This window comes from Helianthus annuus, chromosome 3, assembly GCF_002127325.2.
Source record: "Helianthus annuus cultivar XRQ/B chromosome 3, HanXRQr2.0-SUNRISE, whole genome shotgun sequence".
NCBI classification, from domain to species: domain Eukaryota; kingdom Viridiplantae; phylum Streptophyta; class Magnoliopsida; order Asterales; family Asteraceae; genus Helianthus; species Helianthus annuus.
This window is the reverse complement of record NC_035435.2, coordinates 164,851,482-164,865,799: the sequence shown is the minus strand read 5'-3', so window position 1 is coordinate 164,865,799 and position 14,318 is coordinate 164,851,482. Positions and strand designations below refer to the sequence as shown.

At 42.1% G+C, this 14,318-nt stretch overlaps 1 long non-coding RNA gene across 2 annotated transcripts; it reads right to left on the bottom strand.

Moving 5' to 3' along the window:
• Positions 1-563: 563 nt before the first annotated feature.
• LOC118490248 lies at positions 564-3,021 on the bottom strand. 2 transcript variants are annotated; one of them, XR_004888833.1, is made up of 5 exons: positions 2,736-3,021; positions 1,632-1,805; positions 1,413-1,504; positions 987-1,075; positions 564-798 (listed from the first exon to the last, which is right to left on the bottom strand). It is a non-coding gene; the product is annotated as an uncharacterized LOC118490248 (long non-coding RNA). The 2 variants fall into 2 exon arrangements; XR_004888832.1 differs by lacking the exon at positions 2,736-3,021 and having other exon boundaries at positions 1,632-1,903.
• Between the last annotated feature and the right edge of the window lie 11,297 nt (positions 3,022-14,318).

The following is a 14,318-nucleotide window of genomic DNA, read 5'->3' as shown; positions in this document are numbered from 1 at the left end:
TAGCTACGTCTTTTCTATATATTTTTGTATAGTTGTTAAAAAAATTATATGTTATTTACTTTATACATGTAAAATATTTCTTTTGTAGATTCCTTTGGAATTTCTTTATTTTATTACAAGTGTTACAAGATATGAAATTAATCATCAGTTAATCATAAAAATACCAACACCCACTACTACAAAATAGAGCTTAAGACGGGGTGAAATCACTTTTAAGACGGTGTTTTCAACACCGTCTTAAACTACACTGATTTAAAATGATGTCTTTTTAGACGGTTTAAAATGATGTCTTTTTAGACGAGTTTGAACCCCGACTTAAAATTCATCTCTTATTAGACGGTGTTCAGTGTTTGAACACCGGCTTAACTTCATGTCTTATTAGACGGTGTTTAGAGTTTGAACACCGGCTTAAACTTCGTGAACACCGTCTTATAAACTGCCGGCTTAAACTTGGTGAACACCATCTTATAAACTGGAAATACATTTGCAGTAAAAAAACATATAAAAGGTTTTCCAGGAAATACATCAAGCTTATACACATACACCAATGGAACATTTTTAAATCAAACCAAAACAATACATATTCAAATCGAAAATAAACCCGTAGACATCCAATTCGGAGATAAACCCGTCAAACTACAATCATTTGTGAACGCATAACAAACTACGTTAAATTGTATAAATAAACTACATACGCTAATCTAGCGAAATACCTAACTCGCTAAAAAACTTCGGCATCAACGTCATCAACAAAACATCTATTTCATTATCCGTAGCCTCTCTCGTGTCGTGCCACATCTAAAATAAAAGTAGATAGAAAGAGTTATTACAAATATTATAGACTAAATTTAAAGGCAAAGTAAAATCGGTAATAACATCGGCATTAAAGCTATGTATATATTTACATGTTATATACATCTGAGTCTTCTAAGTTTAAAAAAAAAACAGTTAAGTAATAAACTAATAAACAAGTATATTTTACTTACTTTCTCGGGAAACTGGTTTTGATACAAATTGACAAAGTCAAACATATGTTGGAGAACCTGTAGCCGCATTCCCATCCATGATATCTACCCTGCCATAATAAATCATATAAACAAGCATTATTATTGATTCAAAAAAATCTAAGTGTTCTTTAATTTACGAAACTCATTGTTCTTGATTCAAAAGAAAAAACATGTATAAGAAAATCACCCGAACACCTAACAATTAGACAAAAAACCAACATATAATATGCAATCATTTATAACTGGCTCAGACACCCAACATATTACCTTAACTACAATATCAACAAAAATTTACAGATCAATTGCCCAAACGTCTTTCATATGGTCAATATAGGCATAAATAGTATTTTATAACACAAAAATTATCATTAGAGACCGGAGAATAACACGAATTTTAACAAGTACCTCCTCTTCCATGTTGTCAATAGATGCATCTGTGTCATCATCTGTGGACCACTACAACCTCAATATTAGTAGGGGCTTTGTTTAGATCCTATCTGAAGAAACATGGTGAAAAAATCAGAAAAATTGGGCAGTAAAAAAACAGACATCAACAGTTTCAATATCACAGAGAACCAAACTTGATGTGAGAAATTAAGACTTCATGTAAAGTACCAATCTAACCTCATCCAAAGATGAGTGATCATGAGCCCCTGCGCCATAAACAGATTTACTTCCTACAACTTCTCTTTCACTTTTTGTTCCTTTGACTTTGCTTCTTTGGCTTCCTTTTTCTTCTTTTCATCGTTTTCTTTGGATGCATTTTTTCTCCTCTGCGTTCTCTATTTGTTCCTTACACTGTAGAGAAAGAGGTAACAGATTCCAAACTGAATATTCATTAAAAGAAACTAACTATGTGAAGATTGTGCATATAAACAAACAGAGTGGATCTTATGGTTAACTCAAGGCAAACATTTTTTCAAAAAAAAAAGTACCCTATTAAGCATGTTTTCCTCATTAACTTCATGCTAAAAAGTAACCAAGACGTCTACATGATTCACGTTTTGTGGCGTTGGAGCAGCAACAAGAGTTGAAACACGCACCATTAATATGAATATACATAAAGGATATTCTAAAGTTAAACGAGTTCGAGCTCAAGACCTATCAAGCTCGGACTCGGCTCGGCCCGTTTGCACCCCTAAGTTTAAGCGATAACAAAGGCAATTAAACCATAAGAATAATAATATATATGTTAACTACTGTACATAAGTTATGTATAGAACCATCATTGGCCTTTGTTGTGCATATAATTATATCTTTGCTGCAATATCCTTCAACAAACCTTAGATTATTAACTCACCAACAGAGTATATAAATGTCCAAATAGTAGACTTGAAAATGAAATTCAGATGAAAACATGGTAATAAACATGTAAAGTTTCACAACCAGTTTGGATGAAAATAACCATGATTCCCCTTTTCAGATGACTATGTAAGCTAATGCACCAAAACTAAATTTTGCCAAAAATATGCCTTTAATAATCCATCCCCTCTCACTCTGCTCTTTCAAAACCAAACCGCTGGGTTCTTTTAAAATTCATTGAAGATGCTATTTTCAATTAACTATATTACAAGCGTTTCTTCTGTTAAAACCATTTGAATCCACGTAACATGATATACCCCCTCAAACAGTCGAACACACATCCTAAAATTACAACCGAATTCAACAATTTAATTAAAACCCTAAGTGTGATTAAAGCAAGGTTAATTGATGGAAGAGAAAAATTACCTGCTCAGGGCTAAAGTGAGAACTGAAACGAGGAGTCGCGAAAAAATGATCCTATCGATCGGTTATGATGGGTCGTCTGCTGGTGCAGTGGTTGTTCGTCGGTCACTCAGCCGCGATTTATCAGTCGTATGCTGGTAGAAATCGATGGGTAGAGATGACCATCTGTTAGGTATGGGGGATCGGAATCGATCGAATAAGGAAAGACGATCGATGGAGGTTGAGGGAGAGAACCGATTGGGGTGGGTGATGGACTCATGGAGAGATGACTTCCGATTCTAAAAGTCAATGAGAGGGAAATTAAAAATTTTGGGAACCAGATACGTGTTTTAGGAGTTGATTTTAAGATGGGGTTAACCCCGTCTAAACCATGAGCATATAAGACGATGTTCAAAGGGAACACCGTCTAAAGGGTGCGTATGTAGACATAAGACGGGGTTTAAGCATAAGACGGTGTTGTATGGAATTTTGTTGAATATTTTAATTGGATTTGCACAGTGGTCATGTGAGGAATTGATTTTAAGACGGTGTTATTAAAATAACACCGTCTAAACAAAATATGAACACCGTCTAATGCTTCATATTGTAGTAGTGACCGAAAATCAAGTCTTACTGTATAATTACTTTTTTAATCCATTTTAGATAACAAACCTTGTATTTTCTCAATAATATTATATATATCATTACCAGGCTAATGCCCGCGTTAACGCGGCTTCAACAAAAAACCAATTATTTGTGTTCGAATTTAATATGATGTAAAAACACATACATTCGAAGAAGAAAAAATTATTCAAATCTCGATAAAATCAGATTACGATCCAGTCAATCAATAAAGGGAAAATCGGATGGCACATATGGATGAAACTCACTTGTGTCTCTTGATAGCATCTAGTAATCGGTCAACAATCAAAATAGAATATCTTTTAAGTTTTATGTATTGTAAGCTATAACAAGTGTCGGTACTGTGACGAACCGAACCAATATCAACATCAGGTATTATTGGAATCAGTAACGGTATTTGTTTTTTATAGTTTTCGAACGATGCAAAACACATACCGATATCCAGTTGGGTATAACAACACTTTTTTTTTCTTAGGATAGAGAAAAGGTTTTTTCTATATCTTATTGAGACTTATAAATCAGTTTGACATGAGTTTCTTTTGTATTTTGCATAGAAGAAAATTACTTACTATTTAAAATATTTTAGATTCATATATAATATTGTCGAATACCCAAATCCCGGATGACGTTAGATGGATCTTCGCTGACGACAAGAGGTCTAGTCTTCGTTGCTGTAAAAGAACAAACCGTTAGCCTCGCCACGGAGGACCCCGAAGGGGGGATCCGTGACCAAGCTCCGGTGAGAGAGTAAGTAAACTTGCCGGATGAGCGGAGGAGTTTTATCCCGATGAGTATGATCACCGGGATGTTTCCTCTATGGTGTGAATCTAATAAATGTGATATGTGCGATGAATATGTGGGAATATTGGTCGGAAGTTAATGTGGGAGTAGTAAATGAGAATGGAGTAAATGAGATGGTCTCCAGATCATACCTGATGCCTTTGATGGTTGTCCTTATATAATACCCAGCTCTTATCTTGTGTACGAGATATTTTACATAAGCGATCCAACGGATTCTGCGAGTCCTCGAGGGGTGCAGACACGTGTCTGACCTCTAACGGTAAGATGATCCTCTCATTTAATGCTCTAGCCGGAAAAGCACACTCGCCAGCTGAGATCCTCTTCTTGTTAAACAATAAATGAGGCATGCCCCTTCTGATTATGGTTTTCCTGCTCAAAGAAAGGGAACCTTAGTGGGCAAGGTATCCTTATTATTTGGGCTTCCTCCTAATTGGGCCTGCACAAGGGTGACCCAAAGCGGGTAAAATGGGCCTTCCCATTGGCCCGTCGTCAAGTCATCTTTAGTCCCTGGTTCTGAGTCCCTAAGGCTCATGATCCAGGGCTGAGCCATATCTGTATTTTCAGAAGGTAGTTTTTCCGCCCTAGAAAATGTGGGCCCTGACCCCTAGTGGTTATCATTAACCGTCTATTAACCTGCCGAGTATTAATGGTGGGGTGTAATCCCCTTGATGCACGTGTTCCTTTTTTTGAATTTTGAAAGGACTTTGACGTAACGGTTATCACCACTAGTCATCTCTTTAAATGCACTCCTTGCCTCTTTGATTTTTCGCTCTGTTTCCACCATCATCTTTCCTCCCTCATTTCCTTTAACATCTCTCCGATCGTTACTTCTGCATTTGTCATGAGCCGTTCAGGCCGTGCGACGATAAGGTCAGTCCTGACAGCAAAGGATTTGAAATCTTTTGTCGAGACATTTAACATCCCTGAACAGTTTTCTCCGTCTTTGCCGGTTCCTAATGAACCGGCGGTGTTCACGCCGGATGTGATCCCTCTTTATACCTTAGCCTTTTCCTCTTGCGGGGTTCGATATCCTCTTTCTTCTTTTAAAGTCGACCTGCTTCGTCATTTTGGGGTTCACTTTTCCCAGTTGCATCCCCTAGGGTGGATGAGAGTGGTGCACTTCGAACTGTCCTGTGCAGCTATTTCTGGTGAGCCTTCCATTCATTTATTGTGTATGTTTTATAAGCTGATCTCTGACGGAGATTGGTTTACCTTTGCCAAGAGACAAAACAATGTGTCAAAACCCTGTTACTCCTTCATGCCGACTTCCACTTATCCAAAAGATTGGAAAAGTAGGTTCATCTTTGTCTCTGGTGTTATGATGTCCGAATCCCCTTTGCCTAGAGATGTTGATACCCCCATTGAAGATGTTGTTCCCACCCTATCAGCGAATGAAACCGTTCAGTGGAAACGTATGTACGAAAATCCTACCAGGGCTTTCACTTTTTCCGAGGGTATTTTAGCTATGGGGGGTTTGAGTCCCTCCTATCCTGTTCGGCCCAAGGCTTTCTTTGGTAAAAAAGGTATTTTTTCGTCTCGGATCTGCATTTGTTTATTTTGTTTCTTTGTATGTGTGTAGTCATCTTTAGTGCCTTTCTTTTGCAGAGTTGACTTTGTGGAGGTTGCTTCAGGGAGATTCCAAGGATGTGCAGTTTGTGGTTGATGGTGAGGTTGTTCCGGGTCTGAGCCGGAGTGGGGTAGTGTCAGTTACCGGGGGATCTGCCCAGGTTGGGGGTTCTATCACCGTGGGGGGTGATGAGGGGAACCCTTCTGATGAGGAGTAAAGTTCCCCTGACCTTCCCCCTGTTCAACATTCTGGCCAAAGTGATGATGAGGACCTGGAAATTCGTTTAGTTCGTAAGAGAAAATCTGCAAGTCCTCAGCCAGCCCCCGCTCCCCGTGATATCCGTCAAAGGCTCTGAAGTGCCAGTGGGCAGAAGCTCCCCCTTCCTTCAAAAGCTGCTTCTGAGCGTCCCCCTGTTGGGGTCAAGGGTTCATTGTCCAAACATCTGAGGTCTTCAAGCCTTGTGAGTGCACCTTTGCTGGTGGGTCCTTTCTCCTCTTTGTTTATTCTGTTTCATCTTTGTTTGATTTCTGATGTTTCTTTTGGTGTAGGGGAGTTCTCGTGATCCCATAGAGATCACTACTGGTCCCTCATCTTCCCGTGTACGGGACAAAACCCCGGAAGTAGGCCTGGCTCACTTTACCTCAGCTTTTGAACTCTCCCCTCTTCGTGCTACGGGGACCAGCAAGCTCACTGAGCCTGAGGGTCTCACCCGTCGGTCCCCTTTGGCTCCTTTGTTTGCTGACGCTATTCCCCTTGCCTATGTTCTCAAATGGAAAGTGACTAATTACTCAGTGATAGGAACTCCTGAAGCTGCTAGAGACTTCTTGAGTCATGCTGTTCCTCCCTCCCATAAATTTGTGAATTCTGCTTTGAGGGATGATCTTTTCGAGGATCAATATAGCATGTCTCTTTGTGAAAGTTTTTTCAGGGGCGCTGGTATGTTGCAGAGGATTGATGATCTGAGGAGGGCGAATGAGGGACTCAAGGCTGAACTCAAGACCTCCCAATCTGTTGCTGCCGGACTTAGGTGTCAAGTGGTTGAAGCTGAGAGGAAGTTGCAGGAGAAGAAGGTATACAGTCCTTCCTTCCCCCCCCCTTTTTTGATTTTTTGTGATGATTTTTGTCCAGGGGGCTGGAGCCATGCTGGAGAAGAAGGAACGAGCCTGGGAGCAGGAGATGGCGGTGTTGATGGGAGAGAAAGAAGAGTTGGCTATTGAGTTGAAGTATTTGAAGGAAGTTTGCTCCGTTTCCCAGAAGCAACTTAACACCATGTATGCGGACTATGGGATAACCTCTGATGATAATCAGCGGTTGGCAAAGGAAAAGCATTGGCTAATTACTGAAGGTTTTGGAGCCTCCCTTGCCGCCGTTGCCCAGTCGGAGGATTTTAAGAGCGGTTTGGAGGAGATATACAGGGCTTACCGGGATGTTGGCTACCAGGCCGGTCTGAAGGATGGTTATGCTTACTCTGCTCAGGGTCTAGGCAGAGTAAGAGACTCCGTTGTACAACTCCAAGGCTAAGAAGAGATTATCCAAGTTAGATGAGGAATTTGGGAGCAAGACCCCTGTTATCCTGAGGAAAATCCTGGAACATCCCTTAATATCAATAAACGAATTAAAAGCCATGTTCTCCTCTGCAGGTCCCTCTTCTCCGCCATCCTTGTCTGGGGGTGCACCCCAATGATTCCTGAACATTTGCTTTCTTCGATATGGTTGTAACTTAACTAACTACTTCTCTTGGGATACTTCTTGAACTATTTTGTGTTTGGAAGGGGGGACCTTTGTGTGGGGGTCCTCCCTAGTAGCTAATAATGCAACTTATGATCCTGTGTTGTTGCCCTGTTATTTACATGCTTTTTGTTATGTTTGTTGCTTTGCAGGGGCTTTTGCTTAGGATCGAGACGGTGTTCTTCCTGGGGACTTTTGGACCATTTTACAAGAAGTTGAGCTTTGGTTCTTTTGGTTGAACTTGTTGTGCTTTGTTGTTTTGTATTTCGGCCAAAGTTATTGAGGCTTTTCTTTGTACATTTGTTTTGTAAATGAATGAAACATGATTTCTTTTTGTAGTTTAGTTTACAAAGATATATTGTGTTTGTGGTTTGTCTAGTAAACATGGATTGTCTGTTCGAGGCCAATCACTGGACAAGTTTATAATGTGAGATTATGTTTTTGGTTTGCTTTTTTGTTCGTTTTCTTTGGGTTAGCTAGACCCTTTTTGCCCCACGACCGGGCTTTTGGCATGTTTGATATGCTTTGTACACGTGTGTTTGCCTGTTGATTAGTTTTATGGTGTTTTCAGGCACGTCTGCCTAGGTATACGACCTGCTATTTTGTCAAAAAAGGACATGCTAACTGCCCGTTTTTCATTTGCTTTTTGGGGATTGAACTTCCCAGCACAGATTGTTACAAAAAATCCGTCCTGGGGGGGAACCCCGGATTGATGGTTATACGTTGCAAAAGTGGCTCTTGGCCGTTTTTTTTTTTGGGGTAGACCCCTTACATGTAATATTTCCTAAGCTGCATGAGGTTCCATGTTCTGGGGACTTCCTTGCCTTCGAGTGTTTCCAATTTGCAGCTCCCTTTGTTGTTTGCCCATATGACTCGGTAAGGCCCTTCCCAGTTGGGGCCTAGCTTTCCGGTGCTTTCCTACAGGCTGGCTTCATTTGCTCTTAGGACTAGATCCCCTGGGACGAGGTTGAGCTTTTTCATCCTGGCGTTGTAATAACTTTCCAGTTGCCTCTTCTATGTGGCATCCCTGATTGCTGCCATTTCTCTTCTTTCTTCTAAGAGATTCAAGTTCATCCTGAGGTCTTGCTCATTCTCCTCCTCCCGGAGCCTCATTCGGGCAGTTGGGGATCCTATCTCAGCTGGGATGACAGCTTCTGTCCTGTAGGTTAGGCTGAAAGTAGTCTCCCCATTGCAACTTTTAGGAGTGGTCCTATATGCCCATAACACGAATGGTAGTTCCTCCAGCTATCCCTTTTGTTTTCTCCCGAGTGTTCCCTTCATTCCCTTGATGACACTTTGGTTAGCTCTTTCTACCAATCCATTACTTTGGGCATGGGTGACGGAGGTAAATACTTGTTGAATGTGCATCTGCTCGCACCATGGCTTAAAAGGTCTTCCAGCAAATTGGACGCCATTATCACTCACCAGTTCCTTTGGGAACCCGTATCTGCAGATGATGTTGTCTAATACAAACCGCCTCATCTGTTCCTCAGTTATTTTTGCCAAGGGCTTCGCCTCGATCCACTTGGTAAAATAATCGATGGCCACTACCACATACTTGACCCCTCCTGGACCTTCCGGGAATGGCCCGATTATGTCGATAGCCCATTTTTGGAAGGGCCAGGACGTTGAGACTGGTATCATGGGGTGTTTGTGTCGGTGGGTCATTGGTGCATGTACCTGGAAATTATCACACCTCTTGATCTCCTCAGATGCTGTTTCATACATTCGCGGCCAATAGAACCCCGCATTCATTGCCCTTGTTACTATCGTCCTTGGCCCCGAATGCATTCCACAAATCACTTCATGCATTTCCCTAATCACATACTCAGCTTCCTTCATGTCAACACACTTTAGGGATGGGCCTAGGTATGACCTCCGGTATAGTTCCTCATCAACCAGCTCATATTGGAGGTCCCTTACCCTTACTTTCCTAGCTGCCCAGTCTCCCTTGGGCAATGTTCCGTCTCTGAGGAACTTTATGATCGGTGTCATCCATGTTTCCTGCACATTCTCAATTGCGGTTACCTCCTTCGTGCTGAGGGAAGGGGAGGTCAGGACTTCCACTTTGACTTCTCTTGCTAGGTGGTCGAATGCCACCGAGGCCAGCTTACTGAGAGCATCAGATTTTCTGTTTCTTCCTCGGGGGATGTATTCTAATTTGAAAGTTTTGAATGCCTTGGCTGTTTCCTTTACTTTCGCCACGTACTGAGCCATGGTGTTGTCTTTGGCTTCATACTCTCCTTGGTACTGTTTAACCACCAGTTGTGAATCGGTGCTAGCTTTCACATGCCTTGCTTTCATTTTTTGTGCCAGCCTCATTCCTGCTAAAAGGGCCTCATACTCTGCAGTGTTGTTGGTGTTCTCGAAATCCAGTCTTATGGCGTAGGTCAGCTCAATCCCTTCGGGGCTTATCAATGCGATGCCTGCTCCGCTCCCTTCTTCACTAGAGGCCCCGTCGGTGAGTAACTTCCACACAGCCTCGTCCTCCTTTTCTCTTTCTTCTTTCTCCAAGGCTTCCCATTTTAAAAGTTCCCTCTCTTCATCCTCAGGGACTTCTACTAAAAAGTCGGCCAGTATCTGTCCCTTCATGGCTGTCCTGGGCTTAAACTCTAAAGAGTGTTCCCCCAGTTCCACAGCCCATTTAGCCAACCGTCCTGACAGCTCCGGCCTCCTGAGTACCTTTTGAAGAGGTTGATCAGTCATCAGGGTAATCTTGTGCCCTTGGAAGTACCTCCTAAGTTTCCGGGATGCGAAAACAAGGGCTAATGCCAGCTTCTCCAGGGGCATATAGCGTTCCTCGGGGCCTTTAAGCATTCTGCTGATGAAATATATGGGGATCTGCTTCCCTTCCCGTTCTACCATCATGACCGCACTTATGGTCGTTTTTGAGGCGGACAAATATAGGAGCAGGAGTTCCCCGGGTACTGGGGTGGCCAATGTTGGGAGCTTGCAGATGTAAGTTTTCATTTCTTGAAGGCAGCCTCCGCTTCTGGGGTCCATTTGAACCTGTTCGTTTGGAGGCAGTCCTTCAACACTTTCATGAAGGGGAGAGTCCTGTCGGCTACCTTTGATAAGAAATGGTTTAGTGCAATTAACCTCCCGTTCAGTTGTTGAATATCTTTTAGGGACCTGGGGGATCGCATTTCAGCCACAGCTTGAGTTTTCTCCGGGTTAGCTTTGATTCCTCCTTTAGTGACCACCACTCCCAAGAATCTCCCTTCTTCCACCCCAAAACAACACTTTCCGGGGTTTAATTTCATATTCACATCTTGCATGGTGCGGAGGGTCTCAGCTATGTCGTCTATCATGGCCATTTCTGTCAGGCTTTTGATAACGATGTCATCAACATATACCTCGAGGTTCCTTCCCCGTTGCTCCCTGAAGAAGGTGTTTGTAACACCCCGTGTTTTCGAATGTCAAAGTCAAAGTCAAAGTCCAAGACAACTTTGATTTCTTTGACTGGTAATAGTTCTTTTTGCTTTTTGTATTATGTGGAGTAAGTGTTGTCTAAATAAAATGATCGAATGTTTAATCAATGCGACCGAACTACGACTGTGAATAGTAGGAAGTAACAAATGCGATAAAGTTAATCAATCAATAATCAAGCTAAACGACTCCTCAATCGAACTCGAGACTCGAACTATACGAAAATGGTGTATTAATGCTTATTTGTGTGTGTACCTTATGTGTTACTTGTGCATGTTTATCTTATGATTTGTGTGGTATTCAAACGAATCAATCGAAACTCGAATCGAAACTCAATCAAAATCGAAGTCGAATACTGAATGTAGAAGATTGTATGTTAGATATAGTAGTTGGGACTAAAAGTAATTTGACTAGGAACTCTATCGTATTCGTATCATCGTCCATCGAAATCGAAATATCAAAAATCGTCGCAAAACACTCGAAAAGGATTGCTGATCGAACACGAAGCCCTGATCGAACAGGCCAGCCAATCGAACATGTTGTTCGATCGAGCAGGCCACTCGACCAGAAATCCTGGCCGATCGGTTGACACTTTCCTCATTTGGAGCCTATAAATAGCCTTTCATTGTCACTCTTTCTACTTTTGGAAAGCTCTGACCGAACCAGCCTTGTTCTTCACCTTTTCTCAGATTTCTCTCAACTCCGGTAAGTTTTCATCCTAATTCTTGTACGTTTTTGATCAATTCATGATTCTTCACCTTTCTATCTTTCAAATCTCGAATTCTAACCGTGAAATCACCAAGATCTAAGTGTTCTTGGGTGATGTCATCATGGTGTTCTTGAAGAACATCATGTTTTTGGCCTCATTCAACCGTGAATAGCTTAGATCTAGCCGATTTCCACATAAACAAACAAAAATCCATAATAGATCTTAACCTTTTCACGGTATGAAGGATTGAAAGAAGGGTCCTTAACTTTCTTTCAACTCTTTTACACTCAATGCCTTAAAACCAGTAGAAAATGGAGCTCGAAACAACTCACTAGTCACTCTAGCGGTTGGATGGTTCAAGTTTCGGATTTTACCTACGAGATTCACCGATTTTCGGGTTAAACATCAAACCGACGTCCCAAGCTGGTCACCGGCCGGACTTGGGTGATTCCTGTCCGGATGGGATAAATGGATAAGGACGAAGGTTCTATTGCTTAAACTCGTTGTCAAGGAATATCAAAATGACGTCAATCACCAAAACAGCCAAGTGTTAGACGAAAGGCTGACCAGGTTAGAATGCTGGCCGAACGGTTAGGCTGTTCGAACGAACAGCCCAACCGATCGAACACACCAGCCGATCGACCGGGCCAGCAGATCGGCTAGCATGTGGTCCCACACTTTGACAATTTCATGAAGTATGGTATTGGACGAGGTACTGTTCGATCGAACAACTGTTTGTCAACATTACTCATCGGATCATGAGATACTATGCTTCAGCACTTAATTGATTCTACAACTCGTTCGTAGTATGGGGTGCCACCCGATCGAGCCTGCTACTCGATCGAGCGACATCCAACTGAAGAACCACTATTGATGTGTATAGCCGATCGGTTAAGTCGGCCAATCGAACAGACCGTTCGATCGATCGACCTAAAAGGTAAGAACACTCCAGTGTTCTCAAATACTACAACGAAAACTTCAAAAGTTCAAACCATCATACACAAACACATCGGAGGAAGAAACAATCCACTCGAATGGCCCAACCGATCGAGCCTACCGGCCGATCGAACAGGACTGTTCAAACGGACTTTCAAACCGAACGAACAGCCCGTTCGATCGAACCTGCTGTTCGATTGACCAGGCTATTCGATCTATTTGCACATGTTTCCATTTTACGTATATTCATCGCTATGCTATCGAACTATTCAGGCTAACTCTACTTTCAAGCGCTCCCTTCAATCCATTCCAACCAACCGCTGTGAGTATACTCGAACCCTTTTTGCTTTAGCACTTTTGGGTGTTACATACGTTACTTATCAAAATCACAATCGAACACACTATTCAAACTATTTGAACGCTAATCGATTGCATGTATTACGTGACTAAATGAATGCTTGTTGTTATGTTTACACGTGGAATGCTGTCTACCTGCCTTAGCAACGTAGTACTATAGTTTGGACTCAGCACCCGCTCACACGGAGGTTGTTAAGGACAATTACTTGCATGGATTACGGTGGTAATCATGTATTGCGAACTGTCTCGGATAGTCAACCCGCGGTCGTTGGTATCGATAGATCCATGTCAATAATTAACATGCTTCGTTTCCCTCTGTGTACGTGCTGGTTATGCGTAAACTATTCAAACTCTATATGCTATTATCAAACTTGTATGCTCACCTTTACATTATATGTATTGACTTTATTTTAACGTATGTGACAGGTGTTTAAGATAATTGCTTGCTAGGGAAGTGAAGCTAGAATAAAGCTTTAGAGGCCCCCAACAAATAGTTGTCTGTTAGAAACAAGCAACTAGGGCATAGTTGTCTGTAGATCTTGTCAGGCTGGGTCTTAGAAGCATTGAACAATATCTATTTATGTTAAATTGAGTTGTCGGAACAGAATTACTTGTTTGGATGTTATCTGTAATAATGTATTTGTTTATCCGGGATACGGTATGGGACGTATCTATAACTGGATTTTATGAATAGTTGTTGTGGAAACTTCTGAACAATCTGTTTTCGCTGAGTGCCATGCCCCGATGATTCCGCCATCGGTTGGGGGTGTGACAGCGTTCATGAATCTCTGATACGTGGCCCCAGCGTTTTTAAGACCGAAGGGCATTTTGGTATAGCAAAATGTCCCCTCGTCTGTAATGAAGGCGGTTTTTTCTTCGTCCTCTATTGACATCTGGATCTGATGGTATCCTTTGTAGGCATCCAGGAAGCATTTCAATGGGTACTGAGACAAAGAGTCCACCTGGACGTCTATTTATGGGAGGGGGTAACAGTCCTTGGGACATGCTTTGTTTAGATCCTGGAAGTCAATGCACATCCTCCATCTCTCGTCTTTCTTTTGAACCATGACCGGGTTGGCGACTCAGGATGGGTACTTGACCTCCCTGACTATACCTGCTCTGAGCAGCTTTCTGGTTTCCTCACAAGCAGCTCTTCTTTTGTTGGGCCCCATGCTTCGTTTCTTCTGTTTCACTGGTTTTGCCCATGTGTATGTGTTGAGTCGATGTTCGGTTAGGCTCCTGGGGATTCCTGTCATGTCCCCGTGTTGGAATGCAAATACATCTATGTTGAGGAGGAGTAGTTCCTTGAGAGCACTCTTGCATTTGTCACTTAGGTGACTTCCCACCTTGATTGTTTGCTCTGGGAACCTGTCACAAAGGACCCATTCCTCGACTCCCTCTTTCCGGGGCTTCTCGGATGCTTCCCCTTCGGATACTG